Source organism: Rhinolophus hipposideros (assembly GCF_964194185.1).
Source record: "Rhinolophus hipposideros genome assembly, chromosome: 13".
In the NCBI taxonomy this organism is placed as follows: Eukaryota; Metazoa; Chordata; class Mammalia; order Chiroptera; family Rhinolophidae; genus Rhinolophus; species Rhinolophus hipposideros.
In genome coordinates this window covers 2,010,080-2,027,474 of record NC_138059.1, presented here as the reverse complement: position 1 = coordinate 2,027,474, position 17,395 = coordinate 2,010,080, and the positions used below count along the sequence as shown (strand labels likewise).

Sequence of the window (17,395 nt, the reverse complement as noted above, 5' to 3'; positions counted from 1 at the left end):
GGCAAGTGTCTCCGCCGAGTCCAACCAGCGACACCCCCACATCTGGCCTGGAGCAAAGGCCCAGCTGCCAGGGTGAGTCTGTAGTGTGTAGGTGACAGGCCAGGCTGCACCCCTCTGGGCCCCAATTCCCCACCCTGGGGCCTTCCCAACCACCTGTCCCAGCAGCACCACATGTCATGCCTGTCCTTGCTTGTCCAAGCGCCTCGACTTCGCACGCAGCCCCCGGCCCAGCCCGGCAGGGTAGGTATGGAGAGGACCAAGGCCTGTGGCCCAAGGCTCCCCTGCAGCTATGGGAGGGTGGGAGGGGAGGGGTGAAAGGCTTTCACCCAGGCAGGGGTGGAAGGCAAGGCGGTTACGTGAGGAAGGAGGCGGAATGGATGCCGCCCCTCATCCCATGGCAGCTTTCTGAGCAGGCAATTTGGTTCTTCACTTCACAGGTGCGGAAGCAGGGCTAGGGTCCAAGTGTGCCCCTAGTCAGGCAGTCTCCTCCCTCTGGGCTCGGTACTCCTGGGGTTCAAGGGTACCACCTGCCATATTGTCTAGGAGGGAGGGAGAGAGAGAGAGAGAAAGAGAGAGAGAGAGAGGGTGTGGGAAGGAGGGAGGGAGGGAGGAAGGAAGGGAGGGAAGTAGGGAGGGAGGGAGGAAAGAAAGAAAGAGCGGGCCACCTCTGGGCTAATCTGCCTGAGCTGCAGCATACTCGTTTCCAGATCCGTGTCCTCTGGGCAAGCCACCTGTGGAGCTGGGACCCTGGTGCGGAAGTCTGTTCTCTGTGAACCTGGGCACATGACTACTAGTGTCGGATTCCTCATCTGTCACGTGGGCATGATGACATTTCCTGGGCTCTGGGAAGTCTGAGTGAGAGACCTCTGACTCAGTGTCTGGCACAGTGTCTGGCGTGCAGTAGGAGCACACACATGCTCGCTGTTTGACCAGGAGTCGTGCAGCCCGGGGGTGGGGGCAGCCTGAGCCAGGCCCTGGGGTAGCAGGGGAATAAAGACACAGGGCACACAGAGCCTGCTTCAGGTGCCCCAAGGGACCTGGGCACAAGCAAAGTCAGCTGGGAGCTTCCACTGGAGGGTCAATTCCAGCCCCAAGACCAAAGTTCCTGAAACTGTCAACCAACTTCCCCAACACGCCCACATACATACACATGCACACACTCAGACACACGTGCAATGACTACACACATGACACACACACGAACACACTCATAGACACACATGCACATGCATGAACACACAGACACGTGTACATAGACTACACACACACTCACAGACACATACACAGTACACATGCGTGCACACACACGTGCACACACAGACACATGTACACACAGAGACACACGTACACAGATACAACTCTGCGCACACATGCATGTGCCCACACACACGCTCTCCTGCTGCTTTGCCTTTCTGCTCTGCACTTCTCACCATCCACTTACTTTACGTCTTCATCCGCAGACTCGGGTCAGGCTTCCTGGGTCCGTGGCCGGGCTGGGCCACGTCTCATCAGCTCAGGCTGCTGAAACGGAGAGCCGGCGGAGACGGGCGGCTTCGGCACACATCGACGTCTCACAGTCGGGAGGCTGGAAGTCCGAGATGGGGGTGCCAGCGGGGCTTCTGGTGAAGACCTGTTTCCGGGTTCACGCTGTCCTCACCTAGGGGACAGAGACAGCCAGCTCTTCCTCCTCTCCCCATCACGACCTAATGACCTCTCTAAAGCCCCACTTCTTAAAACCATCCCTGTGGGGGCTAGGGTTTCAACATGAAATTGAAGGGGACACAAACACGTAATCCATAACAGCCACAGTATTAGCTGTGTGACCCTGGGCAGCTACCCCACTATATTGTGCCTCAGTCTCCCCACCTGTAAAGTGGGGGCAATAACAAATCTACACTCTGAGTGCTGTGACAAGACCATGGCTTCTTATGAAGAAAGCACCTGGGTCCGCATCATCTTAGCTGTTACTGTTAACACCATGTCCGCTGTTGTCTGTCTCTTCTAGAATGTCAGCCCCAGGAGGGCAGGGATGCCCTCAGCCTGCTCATGCAGAACAGTGCCCAGCACATGGCTGGTGACAATCAGAATCTGCTGAATGAAAGAGTGACCCTTGGCAGTCTGCTTGGGCTTGACTATAAAGTTTGGGGGCCCCGGTCACCCCAGGCCCCCTACGTCCAACAGGAAATCAAACCTGGCTCAGGCCAGGCGGGTGAACAGCTCGGGCCCAGGGCTGGGCCAGAGCATGGGGAACTGGTTTGAGATGTTCTTTGTCTTCCTGGTAGTGGGGTAGATGGGCCAGCAGGAGAGTCTCCCCCCAAAACTCTGGGAAGCTAAGGCACACAGGCCTCGATTCCTGTCCCTGCTCCAGTGAGGGCCCAAGCTGGTCCTGGCAGGTGCCCTCCTTGGTAATAGTGGCACCTTCTATTGGCTTTGGGGCCCCTGTGCCCTGTCCAGACTGTATTGCCACATCCGGACCAGCCAGGCGCCAGGATTGGGACACATGAGGAGGGTGTGGTGGCTCCCGGCTCAGAGGATCCCCTAGGTCACACCCCAGCGCCCCACATTCTTGCTGGGCGACCCTGGCAAGTTACTGGGCTTCTGGATATATCAAACAGAGCCAGCCCATCCTTCTATGTACACAAATGGGGTTTCCAGGGCTGCAGATGTTTCTCAGCTCCTGCCACATGCCAAGAGCTGGCCACGGCTCCAGGGCCGAGCCTTCCCAGACCTGGATTGTCCCTAACTGCCGCTTGTTGTCTGTCCCTCTGGGGCCACCCCTCTATTCCGGGCTCTGTTCCAGGGCCAGGCTATGAGGTTGGCATGCAGCTAGGGTCCCTGACCTCCCCTCCGAGTCACCATGTCTACGAGGACATCTGCTGAGATGGCCCCTGTCACCTCTGTGACGGGCCTGCAGGGAATGGCCATGTGCTGTGTGCCTGAAAGCCAGGTGTCGCGGGTCTGCCCAGTGCTGTGCCCCTCTCGGGCCCATGGGGAACCTCGTTCTCTCACACTCTGAGATGCAGAGATGTTCAGGAGGTTGCCTCATGCCTGGAGTGAAGGCACAGTCCCCTTGTCTGCCCTTAGTCTCCCCAAATTATCTGGGGTTCCGTTCTCCCCACCCCATGGGCACTGGGGACTCGGATGGGAGCAGGGGCGGGGCTGCCCTCCCCCTATCGAGCACCTGGGTGGAGCAGGCTTGGAGGAGAGCGGGCGGACACCTCTCATTGGTGTGTCCCTGCCAGAGCCTGGAGGTCTTTGTTCTCTGTGAACCACTTGCCAGCTCCCCAGGTCAGGAGCTCCACACTCACCCCAGCTGTGGCCAGATCCAGGAACGGTTGTGGCAGGAAGTTGGGGAAACCCACAGTGGTTAATAGCTCAAGAATATCAACCCAGTCACAGCAGCAAGTCTGATAAGCCAGAGAGACAGGACGACACGAGGTGGCTCAGGCACTGCTCTCTCCCAAGGGGCCCGAGGTCCCCTCTCCACCAGGGGTCTAGTCGGGTGTGGGGAGCCCCCCAGGGCTGCACCCGCCATATGAACGTTGGATGGGGAGGGTTGAGGTGGACACCATGGTGATTTAGAGGTCCAGGGAGAGTGGGCAGAGCTGAACCAGGGCAGTGGCTGGTCACTGAGGTGTCAGAATCAGCGGGTGGGGGGAGCACTGGGCTGTAAGGAGAATAAGGAGCCTTCCCTACTCCCACCCTGGCACTGTGCCTGGCACGTACGTACCCCAGAGATGCCTCAGGCTCGGTGGCAGACCACCACAACAAAGGGAGACTCCCAATAACGCGAGCTGTAAGCTTCTGGCTGGTGCAGGGTCTTACCTTCCGCTTGTAAAAAGAGCAACACCTGTGAAGTGCTGCGCAATGTGGTGTGCCTTCTCGCCCATGACATCATCTCAGGGGACAAACCCCACCTGGCCACATGCCAGCTGAGAGCCCTTGAGCAAACTGCTTCAGCTCGGAGCCTGTCACAGTTGGAGGCTTCCTGCCTTGAGGGGCTACTGGGAGGAATAGAAGAAACGGCAGAGCTTTAAATATCCCTAAATCCCCATATAAAAAAAACACAACTAGATGGCAAGAAAGAATAGCACTTAGGACAACACTCGGCTAAAGATGGCTCCATGGACCCCCAAATACACGTAGGTGGGGATGAACCGAGGGTTTCCAGGTTCTAAGGAGGCTCTGGTCCCTCTGACCTCAGTTTACCTAAATCACCTGGAGTTCCATCACCCACCCACCTTCACTGCAGGACTCAGCTGGGGGTGAAGAGGACAGGCCTTTCCAAAGGACACCAGACCTGCATGTTGGGAGTCCACATCTAGAGGGGAGAAAAAGAAGGACGCAACAGAACAGCTGGAGGACCTGAGTCCAAGAGAGCCCCAAGGGGTCGGGGATATACCAGGCAGTGCACGCAAGCACCTGAGGACGGCAGCCAGAGCTGCGAGGGTCTCACCACCCAAACGCGGGCCAGTGCAAGGGGCCTGCAGGGAGGTGGGAGGGCTGGGCCCCCATGAACCCTCAAAACGGCCAGGGCGCTGTGTGGGTCATGCGTCTGGAGTGGCGGGAGGCTGCGAGCAGCAGAGTCGGCTGATAGCCCAATCCGGGTAACGGAGTGTGATTCTCCCCAGCCCTGGACCCCACCTGTCGCTACTCTAGCTAGGGAGCTTTGTTTTCATCATAATCCCTTTGTGCTTTGGTATAGTTGCAGACATCTGAGCGGAGCAATATATCCAGTTGGCCAAAGGTTCTCATCTTTCTTCATTTACATGCAACAGAAATACTCTTAGGTAACGTTTGATACAGCAAGATGGTAAAAAGGGTATGAGTGTCATCTAAATCTCCGCCTCGTATGACCCTGCATACGTATGATCTTGTAATGAAGGTCAGGGCAGAGTTACTTCCAGGGCAGACCCAGCGGGGGCAGCCTTTCCAGAACTGGCTTCTGAGGGTGGGCCGCCTCCATCTGCGACATCCAGGCGCCTTACACCGAACCTGTCCTCTGTCCGGGAGGACAAGCGCTCTTCAACTTTCCGGGTTTTTGCTTTCCTACAAATTTTGGACCAAAATTTTGTTTCTGTTTTTTGTCTGCCTCTGATGCTGGGACTGCAGAAGGTGGGACGGTGGCCCTCGAGTCCCAACTGTCTCCTTTCCCTCGTGTTGTTCTGTACCCACAGGGATCCTCTGTGCCAGATCCGTGCTGGCTTGGACCCCCAAGTTCCCATGTTGGGGTGGGACAGGGGTGTAAGTATTTATAATTTTTTATACTCAGTGGAAGACATGAGGGGCAGCAAGCATGTTGGTTTTTAGCGGTGACACAAACGTATATTCTGACACCAGCAGTTGCAGGCTCAGTATTATAACACGGGGCATGGCACATTTCACTGCCCGCCCGAAGGCTTCTAAGGTGGACAGAACAGAATTAAGCTGGTTTTGTAACAGCAACAACAAAAACCCAAACAAACCAACAAACAAAGAACCTGCCAGGGCACCCTCCAGAACGCGGCATAAAGCCAAAATTGTGCAGGGTGGGGGTAATAGAGACAAGAAAGAGAGGTCCAGGAAGAGGTGGGGGAGGGGAGCGGCCTCGGCAGTGCGAGCCTGTTCAGACACCACGTGACACGTCTTGTTTCACAGGTAGCAGGTGGAAGAGGCCATGTCCAGGCCCATGTCACGCTCCTGGTTGAAAACCAACTACTTTTGCCAATGGGCTTAGAATGAACTCAGCCTCCCCACCCCGACTGCTGAGGCCTTGCGTCATCTGGCCCTGCCTCATCAGCCTGTCCCGTTCTTTCTGCTCGGCACATTCTCCAGCCGCACTGGACACCACAGACTGGCCCCGCTCAGGGTCTTTGCACCAGTGGTTCTCTCCTCCTACAATCCTCTTCCCAGATCTTTGCTTGTCTGCGCCCTTCTCATCATTCATTTAGGTTTCGGCTCCAGTGTCCCCTTTCTTGGCCACTCTCCATCTGACACCCCAGCCCTCAATGCAACCTGAAATCCTTTCATGATGTATTTGTCTTACTGTTGGCTGCCACCTGCTGGAATGTGAGATCCGAGAGGAGATTGTGTCCTCGTTCCTGTAGGTACCTTCAGAACCTAGCCCGGGCGGGGCATGTACTAGGTGCCCAGTAAATACTGCTGAGTGACTGAGTGAGTGTGTGAATGTCTGACTCAGCACCCGGCCCCTCTACCATGGTATAATTCTGCATTTTAGCTCAGCATGCCTCCATTCATTGTGTGCCTACCACCGTGTTTCCCTGAAAATAAGACCAGGTCTTATATTAATTTTTGTTCCACAAGATGCATTAGGGCTTATGCAGGGGGTGTCATCCTGAAAAATCCTGCCAGGGCTTATGTTCTGGTTAGGTCTTATTTTCGGTGAAACACTGTATGGGGGGACTAGAGTGGAGATTTCTCCTTGTTTATTATTGGATTCTGCTAGAACGTGCACAGTGTTAGAGCTGCAGGGAAATTGAAGTTCATCCTGTCTACTTTTCACTCTAGTCTAAGCTGCTTCAACCTGTTCATGTGACAGATGGAGAAACTGTGACCTGCCTGAGGTAGCTGGCAAGTGGTGGCACAGGGGCAGCAAGGCCATCTGATTCACACCTTTCTCCTCTTCCCACCTTCTTGATGGGAAACACTGTTCCCAAGAAGCAAGAGACTTGCCCGGGGTCTCTCGACTCATAAGTGCAAAGCTGGGGCTGGACCCTCCCCTTCTGGGCTCCCCGAGGCCCCGAGGCCCCCTGCAGTACCCTCCAGCCTTGTCCCCTTCCAATGCACTGAGGGCCAGCCTGTGGGGTGTGCTGGTTACTGGAGCCTGACCTCAAGGAGCCATCCCCACAAGCAGCCAGGTCAGCGTTAAAGAAAGAAGAAAGGCCTCTGAGAGGACCGTGGGCCCCACACAGCATTTCCTGTTTCTGGGGGAGCTGGCCCAGGGCTATGGAAGTGCTGCTGGGCGGGGGAAGGGAAGGCAAGGGCGGGCCCGCTGGTGGCAGGTTCTGCACAAAGCAAGGAAGCATGACATCACGAGAGGGAGGTAAACAGAAGGACGCTTCCTCTTTCTCTTCCACTTCCCTTCCACGGGGCTCCCGCCTGTTCCAGAAGGTTCTCACACTATACAAAAGTTTCTCTTCTAGTCTGCACGGGGGCTCAGGTAGCGCTTCTGGGGTTGCCCCTTCATGGTGAGAGAGGGTGACAAAACCACCAGCACGGGTGAGAAGTCCTAGAGTGAACAGTGCTAGAATCCCGGGCGTGAGAGCCCCGAGGAGGCCCCACGGCTGACACCAGCCCTTCCCCACCCAACCCCACTTTACAGACGAGGAAACTGAGTCCTGGAGGGTGGACGTGGCTTCTGCCCAGACCATGTGTCACCACTATGAACAGGCAAGTCCTCAGTGCTGTGGCTTCAGAGGGAGTTAGAAAACTCCACTCGCTCCCAAATTCTTTCCTCACTACGTGCCCACCGTTAAATGTCTTCTCCTTGGGGCATGTGGGCTGGGGCAGGAAGGACACCCATGTCAGGAGAGCTTCAGCTCTGCCTGGACTGTGTACTTTGGCAAGTGGTTGGCTCTCTCCTCCCTGTAACATGGGTAATTATCCCCACCTCACCAAGCCCCTGTGAGAATGACAGAGCCCACGTGTGTGGAGCCCCCAGCCTGGAGACGCGTCCAGCACAGATGCTTTACAGTGTTTCTACAGCATTGTACCTTGGGCAGCCATTCGGATTAGATTAGGCAACATACGGCAGAAAACCGCCGATAACAGTGGCTGAAGCAAGGGAAACGTTTGTTTCTCTTTTAAAAATCTGGAACTACACAGTCCAGGGCTGGGACACCACACGTCTCAGAGACCTTTCTGCTCTACCATTCTTATCACCTTGTGATACAAAACGGCTGCCTGAGATCCAGCCATCACATCCTAGTTTCGGGGAACGGGAAGGAGGAAGAAGACAGAGTCGTGCATGAGAACTTTCCTAGAAGCCTCAAGCAGTGGCTCCTCATTCACTCCTATTTTCAAGGAAGAGTGGGAAATGTCATGTTTTTTAGCTGGGCACGTTGTTGTCCCCAGTAATATAAACCTGTTAATGAGAAAAGAGGGGAATGTGGATATCAGACAGGAGACCAACAGTGTTTTACATGCCCTCCTCAGAGCGGTTCTGAAAATTGAGAATATCATGGTTTTGATCATTCATCAAATATTAAAAAACTGTTATCTGAATATTGGAAAAAAATACAATTAAAATAGGGTTTTTAAATGACCCCCCTTAATACAAAGATGCTACGGAAAGAAAAGAAGGAAGGTCATTGAAGTTTAAGGAGGGGGGCTGAAAGGCGACAGAGCCACAAAGAAAAGAAAGACCCACATGTCACCCACCTTTGGTGGCTGTAATGTCCCCTAGAGAGCACCCACAGGAACAAGAGGGAGCACGAGGGCCTCATTGTCCCCTGCCATGGACTCAGCCGTGAGGAAGACACAGGTGTTCACAGAAGACGCCGAGGCCTTCGACGCCAGGTCACAGGCCGGGAAGGCACTCTGTGCCATGCGATGGCCAAGGCCAACACGCCGACGGGACAGAAGGCACAGGCCCTGACTGTGAGGGTTGACTGTTGCCAACAAAATTGGGATCATCTCCACCACGTCCAGCTGCTAATTCAAAATGCATATTTGTGCACCTTGAAACAATGACCCTGCGACAACCATTTGCGGGTGGCCCAGCATCTGGCAAGGCGAGGGGTAGAGGTCAGTCTCGGCGCCAGGCTGTCACTTCTCACAGTCCCGTCTGTTCTGTGGGGACCACGATGCTGGCAGAAACTTCTGATGGCCACCCATGTGCCCCTCTTCCAGCATATGGCTGTCCAGCTACTAGGGGACCGGGCCAGCTCCCTGTGGCTACAATGGGAGGGTAGGCCAATGCCTCAGCTGAGTGCAAAGGGGGCTCCACCGGGCCAGGCTTGGGACATGGGTGCCAGGAGGGGGTGGAAGGCAGCCTGGGGTGGTCACCAGTAGCCATAAACGGGAGGCAGTTGGGGGACCTGCCAGAGGCCACTGTAACAGAGACACTCTGAGGTAAGGCAGCGGCGACTGGTGGGGACCAGGTTTTGGTGGTAGAGGATCAACGCTTCATTCCACTGCACTCAGAAGGCTCACTGGGCCTCTCGGGACAAGTGCACACGTGGGCCTGACCCCCAGCTCCAGACCCGCCTCGGGACCCCTGCAGGCCTGAGCATTGTGAGGCAGGACGAATGGAGTCCAGCTCAGAGAGTGTGTGTGTGGGGACAGTGGGACAAGCATGGCCACGGAGGCGCACATGAAGTGGGCACCCAGTAAAACTTCGCTGGCATAATCAGCAGCTGTAAGACGCTGGCCAGCCCTGTGCCCAAATGTTCTCTGGTGTAAAACGGGATACTGGTTCTTACGAAGAGTGGGGAGCATTAGATAACAGATGGAGTCTGTAGATACTTTTCACTCTGCAAATATCTCTTCAAATACCAGTATTCTAAAAACCAGCTCTGCTAAGTTTTGCAAGTTGTGAAGAAGCCAAGTGCTTCCCAGCATATCTTGTTTATATGTTTCTGGGTTTGTTTGTTTGTTTGTTTCCAGTTAGAATCAGCAATGGAGCTTTTGTCAAATACGTCAAGTATGGATGAGCCAGGCGTTTAGACCAGAACGTTGGTGCAGTGAGAGCAGGTATGCAGCTGTCATGATAATGTGGCAAAAATCAGCGTGAGAATGACAGGCTTTCGGGAAGCCTAAACCTCAGAACAGAATACTCCTCACCAGATTGCTGTGAAATGACAGCACAGCCTTTCCGAACAGTCTGGGGCTTAACAAGACCTGAAGTGAGATCCGGGCATCAGATGAACTTGGTCTGTTCAAGGACAGCTCATTCTACAGAAATGAATGTAAATCGAAAGAAACAGTTCACGGTAAGGCAGAGAGCAGAGTAACAGGTTGACTTGGCATTCCTGCTGGCCAGCAGTGTCCGGAAGGGAACGTGCAGGGCCAAGATTGGTGACTGAGTCGGTGAGCAGGTGAGAGGTGCCAGGAGGGGCCCAGGTGTCTGCTTGCTCAGCGAGTGGGGACGTGTGGTCACCGACATAAAATCTTGTGGGGGTGGGTGTGGAGGGAGGGGCTGTGTCCAGGCTTCAGGTGCTGAGTGTGCACAAGGAGATGTCCTAGGACTCAGGGGGCACTGTGGGAGGCTGGGCTGTCCCCAACCTCCTTGGTCCCCAATCTAGTACCAGGATGGGGACAGCATGAGGCAGACGGGTCTCTGAAGACACACAGTGAAGGCCCCAGCTTGCAGGAAGTGCCTGGGAGGGCAGGAGCTGATTCATGTCCATGCTCCCAGTTGCAAACCGAAGGCTAGGTCAGGGCCGAGGTCCAGGTCAGAACCAGGAATGGCCAGTCCAGTGGGGGCTGCGGGCAGGAGAGGAGCAGAGAAGGGTGAGGGCCAGTGGGGGGTGACCAGAGGTGAAGGCTGGGGGCAGGTTTTAGGGGGAGAGCGGCAAGGTACATCGTAGGTTCCTGTGACCCTTATCCTGGGACAAAGTTGGGCCAGTGAAAGACGTTGTTGAGGGGGCGGCAGACAGACTCTGCCCTGCGCACAGCACCCCTGCCTGCAGGGCAGCGGGGCTCCAGCCTGGTTCTGTGGCGGGCGAGGAGCGTGGCACACAGGTAGCAGTGGCCGCAGCACCCCTCCATTCTCCAGGGTCGATTCCAATGCGTGTGGCAAGGATCTCCCGAAACAGAAACCCACTGGCGGGGCGAGGGCTGTGTTTCAGGTAGTGAAAATGTCTGGGGCCCAAAGCCTGTGTTGTTTTTAAACAAATCCACCCTTGGCTGACTCTCCCCCAGGCCCTTCCAGAGCATTTGATTGAACTCCTCTGAGGCTGATGTCACCGTCCCCAGTTCTGCTGTGTGGGACTAGACTCTCCCACCCGCCCCCCTGCTCAGGGCCTGCAGCCTCCACCCTCGAGGGAGAGTTCCTAGAGACACGGGGGAAGTGGGAGCGGCTCTTCCTTCCATGATCTGCAAGTAGTTCTTGGAAGGACTCCAGTGCTTGAAAGGAATGTCAGAGTGTTAAGGATGAAGGGGGGCCCAGGGGAACCCACGTCCCAGGGACCACACTCACCCAGGCCCACCCTCCACCGGATGGCCCTCAATCGCCCCCGCCCCCATGCTCACGCTCACTCACATGCACAGACACACACACGGACACATGTGCACACACGTGCACACGTACATGCACGCACCTGCAAATGGGTGTCGGTGGCTCCATTGGTGGCAGTTAGACAAGCAGCAATGGGGCTGGGCAGCAGCTGGGCCTCCAGACCTCTGCCGTCCGTAACCCTGGAGTCAGCCAGCCACTGGGTTTGGAGGTAAAGAGGGACAGAGATGGGACCAGAGAGCCCAGCTGCCGCGCTGACCTGAGCTGGCTTGAGGGACTAAGTCGTTTGTGGTAGAGGCCCGAACTGCCCAGGCTGGCCTCCCAGACCCTCTTCTCCGCTGGAGCCGGGCAAGCGGCCACCTCTGTGAGGCTGCACACTTCTCCACAGGTGGGTGCAGGACCACCCTCCTGGGCTGCTCAGGACTGGCCTCCCCTGGGTCCTTTGAGGGCCCACCTTTATCCTCATGCCAGCCTCTCGGGTCTGCATGGCTACCTAACCCCCTTCGCAGCTGGTGAAGTGTGGAGTTTGGGCAGGTTGTGGGTCTTTCTGCCTCCAACGCTGGTGCCCTTTCCACTGGGTGGGGTGCAGGGCAGGACCCTGTCTCCTGGGAAGTGTCTGTGTGAGATGGGGCTATGCTGAGGCTTTGGAGCCAGGAACAAGTGAGGGGACAGGCCAGCTATTAGGTTGGGACCAAAGAGCAGGCACAGAGGACACGAGCCTCCCCATGAAGCATGCATGAGTAAAGAGGCATGAGGAGGGCCTAAGAGGCGTGATGGGGTGGGCAGGGCTGGCCACCCTAGCTTGGGTGTGGAAAAACAGGGAGGCAGGTAAGGGAGGGCTTCCTGAAGGAGGTGGCATCTGAGCCAATGAAAGGTAAGTCAGTTATCCAGGCAGGAAAGGGAAAAGGGCATGCCAGGGCAGTGGGAACAACAGGTGCAAAGGCAAATAACCTTCAATAACCTTGGGCTTCCCTCTTGGGCCCTCCCTTCTCAAGGCGGGGTGGTACCTGACTTCCCCTTTCCCTCCCATTTACTGTCAGTCATCTATTTTTGTCTTGATTCCCAATCCGGATGGGTTAAGATGGTTCTCACATCTGTCTGCTTCCTCCCCACCAGGCACACAGCAGCAGCTGAACCACAGCTTCCTGTCTTTTTTCATACAGCTGTCCCACCGTGCGGGCTGAGCCGGGCCTGGGGGCTGCAGCCCCACAGGCCACAAGCTCCTGCAGCTCCGGCTGCCAGGAACCAAAGGCTCCTGGGTCTCCCTCGTCCTCTCCCTTCGATCACCCTTCCCTTCTTAGATTTTTCTTTAAGCGAGACCCTTCGTAAGGGCAGTGCAGTTTCAGAGCAGGCATCTACTGAGGGAGGGACACAGCGCTGGTACCAGGCACCTGCTGGGCCGCCCGCCTGTGGGGGCCTGGAGGCAGCCCCCTGCAATTGCCTTGTTTTGAACACAATAGGATTCCAGGAATGGACCAGACGTGGATGTTCTCTTTTTTTCTGATAAAGTTCTTCGCATTTACAAAGCACATGTCTAACCATTACAACATAGACACTCCCCCCCCACCTGCTGAAGCACCGGAAGGCCACTGAGACCACTCCCGTCCTGCACCTGCTTACCACCCCGTTCTCTCCTTAATAGTTTCCTGGGTACGTGTGTTTTGTCCGTGCTTGGACTTGGTTAAATCGCGTGACAGTGGGTGTGTTTCCTGCGACTATTCTTTTACTCAGTATTAGTTTGGTGCATGACTGTTGAATGGCACCCCACTGCACAGATGGGCCCTAATCAGTGGGCAGTGGGACTTTATTCGTTTATTCATCAAGTATTTTTTGTGAACCTAGTGCTTTGTGCCAGATGTAGGGCTGGGTGCTGGGACCTGGCATGCACAGAGCGGGTCACCTAGCCTGTTGGCGCTGGGCTGGGTCTATGTGGGGTGGATTCTAATTCACCCCACTATGTGCCACAACTGTCAGGTGCAACAGTGGCCAGCACACAGTAGGCGCTCAGAGTTTGCCGAGCAGAACTGAATGTTTAACTTGGGGGAGGGAAGTACCATTACTTCCGTTTTACAACTGACTAAATATCGCTTGAGCCCAGTGGTTTTGAAGCCTGGCTGCCCCTTCGAGTGCCCTGGGGTGCCTGTAGGGGGACAGCTTTCTGGCCAGCCCAGCACGGGTCCTGCACGGCTCAGGACACATCCGCCTCAGGGGTTTCTTGCACCGTCTCAGGGGATTCTTACTTGTGGCAGGGGTTACGAGCCACCGTTTGCATGCTTCACAATGCTGTGGGGTACTGAGCTCAGAGGCTGCAGTTTCCACGTGAGCCTGGGCGGGTGGCATTCACCAACACAGGACATTCTCTTACTTATTCGTTTTTAAAAGAGAGAACAACTTTTCTCAATGGGGTTACAGCTGGTTAGGGCAGGAGCAGGCTGTCTGGGCAAGCCAGGGGCGTTTGGCAAGGTGGCCCATTTTCGCAGCATGGTTACTGGGGGTCCAGCGGCACCGTTTGCTGTGACACCGTCATTTCTACCCCACGCCCAGAGCTTAGGGCTCATCGTATTAGGTTGGTGCAAAAGTAATTGCGGTTTTTGCAATTATTTTTTAACCTTTTAAATCGCAATTACCTTTGCGCCAACCTCATATTAGGACGGTCCTCTGGCTCTCTTAGGATTCTCCCATCCTTTCCCACTGTAGGAGAGGGAAGAAAGAAGCCCGGACCTAAACGTGACAGTAGGTAAGTTGGTAAACACACCCGTGCACACACACACAGCCTGTCCCACTTAGGTGTCCACAGACGTGTCAAGGCCATCTGTCTTTCTGAAGCTGCTCTTTCCCCCTCCCCCCACCCCCGCCTGGTCCTCATGGGATCTTTCTACTCGGGTGTCGGCTCTGTGCTGGGCTGTGCCAGGGCCAGGAATACAGGCCAATAAGCCTCTAGAGTGTGGCGTCATCCACACTGGGCAGGTGGTATGGGGGCCCGGTCTTGTCTGTGGGGCCAGGGAGGAGAAATCTGGGGTCAAGCTTGCCCCTCCCCAACCAGTCTTGGTGACCCTGCCTCCTGGGTGTTTGTCACTCTGCACTGCCTGCTCGGCACCTGCCGCCTCCTCACCCCTCTCCCTCTCCTGCCTGATGACTGCAGAACTCACATTTGCTCTCCTGCCTCTGCGCTACAGCCCCAGTCAGCTTTCTCAATACCAAACTGGCCCCATTGCTTTCCTGGTCGAAATCCTCAGCCATTTGCCACGATCCCCAGGACAGATGCCAGTTTCCGTGCATGTGGCCTGCACCTTCCCCATCTGGCCCCTAAACCCTCTCCAGCTGTCTTCATTCCTCCCCAAGGGTGCATGAAGCCACACCACGCACTGGTCGCTGTTCCAGGTGCCGGGGCACAGCAGTGGGCATGAGACACCACCTCCCACAGCTCAGGACCCGAGCGCTTACTCCTGGGTCTCTGCACTCACCATGCTGTTCCCTCTGCCTAGCCTGCTGTGCCATCTGGGCCTTTTCTCCTCAGAAATGCCTCTTCACCCTTTGTGGCTGGTTTCAGGGGGTTCTCTTCTTTCCTGAATCTCGTGCTGCGTCACTTCTCTGATTCCACAGTGCCCTCGTCTTCCTTCTCTCCACTGAATACACATTTAGTGGGAGCTCTTGGGCAGGGGGCAGGAGAGTCCGGTATTTGTGTTTTATTTTCCTGTCCCTGACTGTTATCACAGGACCGGGAATCCAGCAGGAGCTCAATAAGCACCCAACCGATATGAGGAAACCGAGGCTCAGGATGAGAGACAGCTGGTCTGTCCAGACAGTTAAAGTACTCACACTGGCCCATGTCCGCTCTCTGCATGCAGTTGGTCCCCACCCATTGGCATATTTGATTTTTTCCAGCAGCTTGTGAGGTGGGCATTGCCCTGCTTTACTGATAAGGGAACTGAGGCTCAGGGAGGTGTGGCGAGTTGCCCAGGAATTCGCCCTCTGGTTCTAAGCCTGGTACTTCCGCTCCGGCGTAGGCCCGATAGAGGCAATGAGGCAGGCTGGTGTGGGCTCTGGGCTGCCACGCGCCTCATGCTGTTAGATAAACTCATCACCAGCCCTTTCTCTGGAGCAGAACACTGAAAGTCACCCACATTCATCCCCTATTTTTGTTGTTGTTGCTTTTGTTTTGTTGAGGTTTTTTAATTGGAGAAATAAATGGCCCATCAAGTCCTCAATGAACTGGTGACATTTCATTTACACATTTGTCTGTTTATCTACATACAAAGATAACACGTCACGCCACGTCATGCCACGTCACGCCACGCCACACGGGGATCTGAAGCAGCACAGGGCAGAGGTGAGGAAGCCATACACTGATCCGGTTAGGGGAGATGTGTGAAACCGGGTTGTGGGGTGGTTTTTACTGAAAGTAAGGTAATAGCTATTCATCCACTCATTTGTTGGGTCGGTTCCATCTTTTGGATATTGTGAGTAACGCGGGAGCAGAATACGTGACCCCAAAACATGCCACTTGGGTATGTGGATCATTTTGAGCTAAAGGCAAGACTCTGTTTACCTCTCCCTTAACTTCCTAAAGTAATTTAAATAGGGGGCCTGGCTTAGAGAGAGAGAGCTATTACCAGAGAGAACTTTTATCTGAATGACCTACCTGTGCGACAGGACAAACACCTAGTGACCAAACCTCTCCTCTTCTTATCCTGAGTCACCGTCTTCCCCTTTGAAGCCCCAGGCCCCCCAGGATGGCATACAAGCCTCAAGTGCTTGACTTGCCCTTGGGGTCTCATGTTCTTATGGGACTCCTATACGAATTAAATGTTTTTCCTGTTAATCTGTCTTGGCAGTTTAATTAGTAGACCAGCCAAAGGAGCTAGAAGGGAAACGTTTTCGTCTCCAACACTGGTTACCTCCATTTCTGTCTCATATCTCACCAGCACTTTCTCAAGGATGGGGCCATGCTTTCTGTGGGCACTTTGGAAGTCCTTGCAGCATGAGTGCTGGGGACTTAGTAAAGAGCACGGAGAGAGGAGCTGGGAGCCCCGTGGAGGTCACCTGGCCCCTGTCTGGTGCAAAGGATGAGAAAGGAAGGCCTAGAAAAACAGAATCATGCAGCCCCACACACAGCTGGAACCAGCACAGACTGGCCACTCCAAATGGAACTCCCTTCCTTAAAGCTTTCCACCCCTCAGAGGAAAAGGGACACCTGTTCCTGCTTGAGCCTGACGGGGTGCCCAGCTCAATAGCTGCCGACTGTTTACCTCCAGAATCCTGACACCTGAAGCTGAGGCTTAAGGCTGTTGAGCAGCTTGGCTGTCACACAGCGCCATGGGAGCCGGAGTTCAGGCTAGGTCCCTGCAAGACCCAGGCTGTGCGGCCTCCCTGGGAAAGGCTCATGCCTCCAGCTGGTAACTTCCAGCCTCTCTCCTGGGCACTGGGGATTCCTAGGTGCCAGACTCTGCCCCGTCCTCTGCTGAGGCACCACAAACGAAGACACCGTGGAGAGAGCCAGACGAGGACAGGCAAAATCCATTTTCCTTTTGAAGTCAGGGGCTGCAGCTACTCATCAGCTGAGCCATGAGAGCCATGGACGCCTGGCCGCCTCCAGACCTGAGTAGGAACCAGCAGTGACTCACGGCCGTTAAGTCACTTCATAAGTGAAACACAAATCCCAAGAGTCAGGCTGCCAGCCTCACCCGAGGGAAAGGATGAAGGAATCCTTGCCCTCCAGATCCAGGCCGGCTCCGCCCCCTTGTGCTTTCCAAACATCCTTGGGGTTATTTTTTCCTTTTCTTAGGGGCTGGAGGATAGTTGACGTTATTATTAATCACTGCTGGTTAAAAAAATCAGATTAGAACCAAAAAATTCCTTTGGCATTTCCCTTTCGGTTTTATAGATGCGTACGCCAGGGTCCCGATGGGGAAGGGATCTGCACAAGGTCAGCTGGGACCTAGGTGCCCTCCCCATCCTTTGTTCACTGACCAGGCACCAAAGCCAGCGTTCTAGGTAGCAGACAGCCCCCCTCCACTGGGCTCAGCCTGGGGCTGGGGGAGGCCCCCATCGAGAGGCACCAGGCCAGGCCTGGAAACCGCTGGGGAAGGGCCCTGTCCGACTTCAGACACTCATCAGTCCTGCGCTGCCCAAGCTCCATTCCAGGGGCGCCCACCCCGCCCCTTTTCCTGCTGAATTTTACTCCACCTTTTACTGAACTTCGCCAGCTTTCGGTTAACC

General features: G+C 55.3%; 1 long non-coding RNA gene across 1 annotated transcript; it reads right to left on the bottom strand.

Moving 5' to 3' along the window:
- Nucleotides 1-8,139: 8,139 nt before the first annotated feature.
- Nucleotides 8,140-14,801, bottom strand: LOC308506444. The gene is made up of 3 exons (XR_013994706.1): nt 14,641-14,801; nt 11,262-11,375; nt 8,140-10,425 (listed from the first exon to the last, which is right to left on the bottom strand). It is a non-coding gene; the product is annotated as an uncharacterized lncRNA (long non-coding RNA).
- Between the last annotated feature and the right edge of the window lie 2,594 nt (nt 14,802-17,395).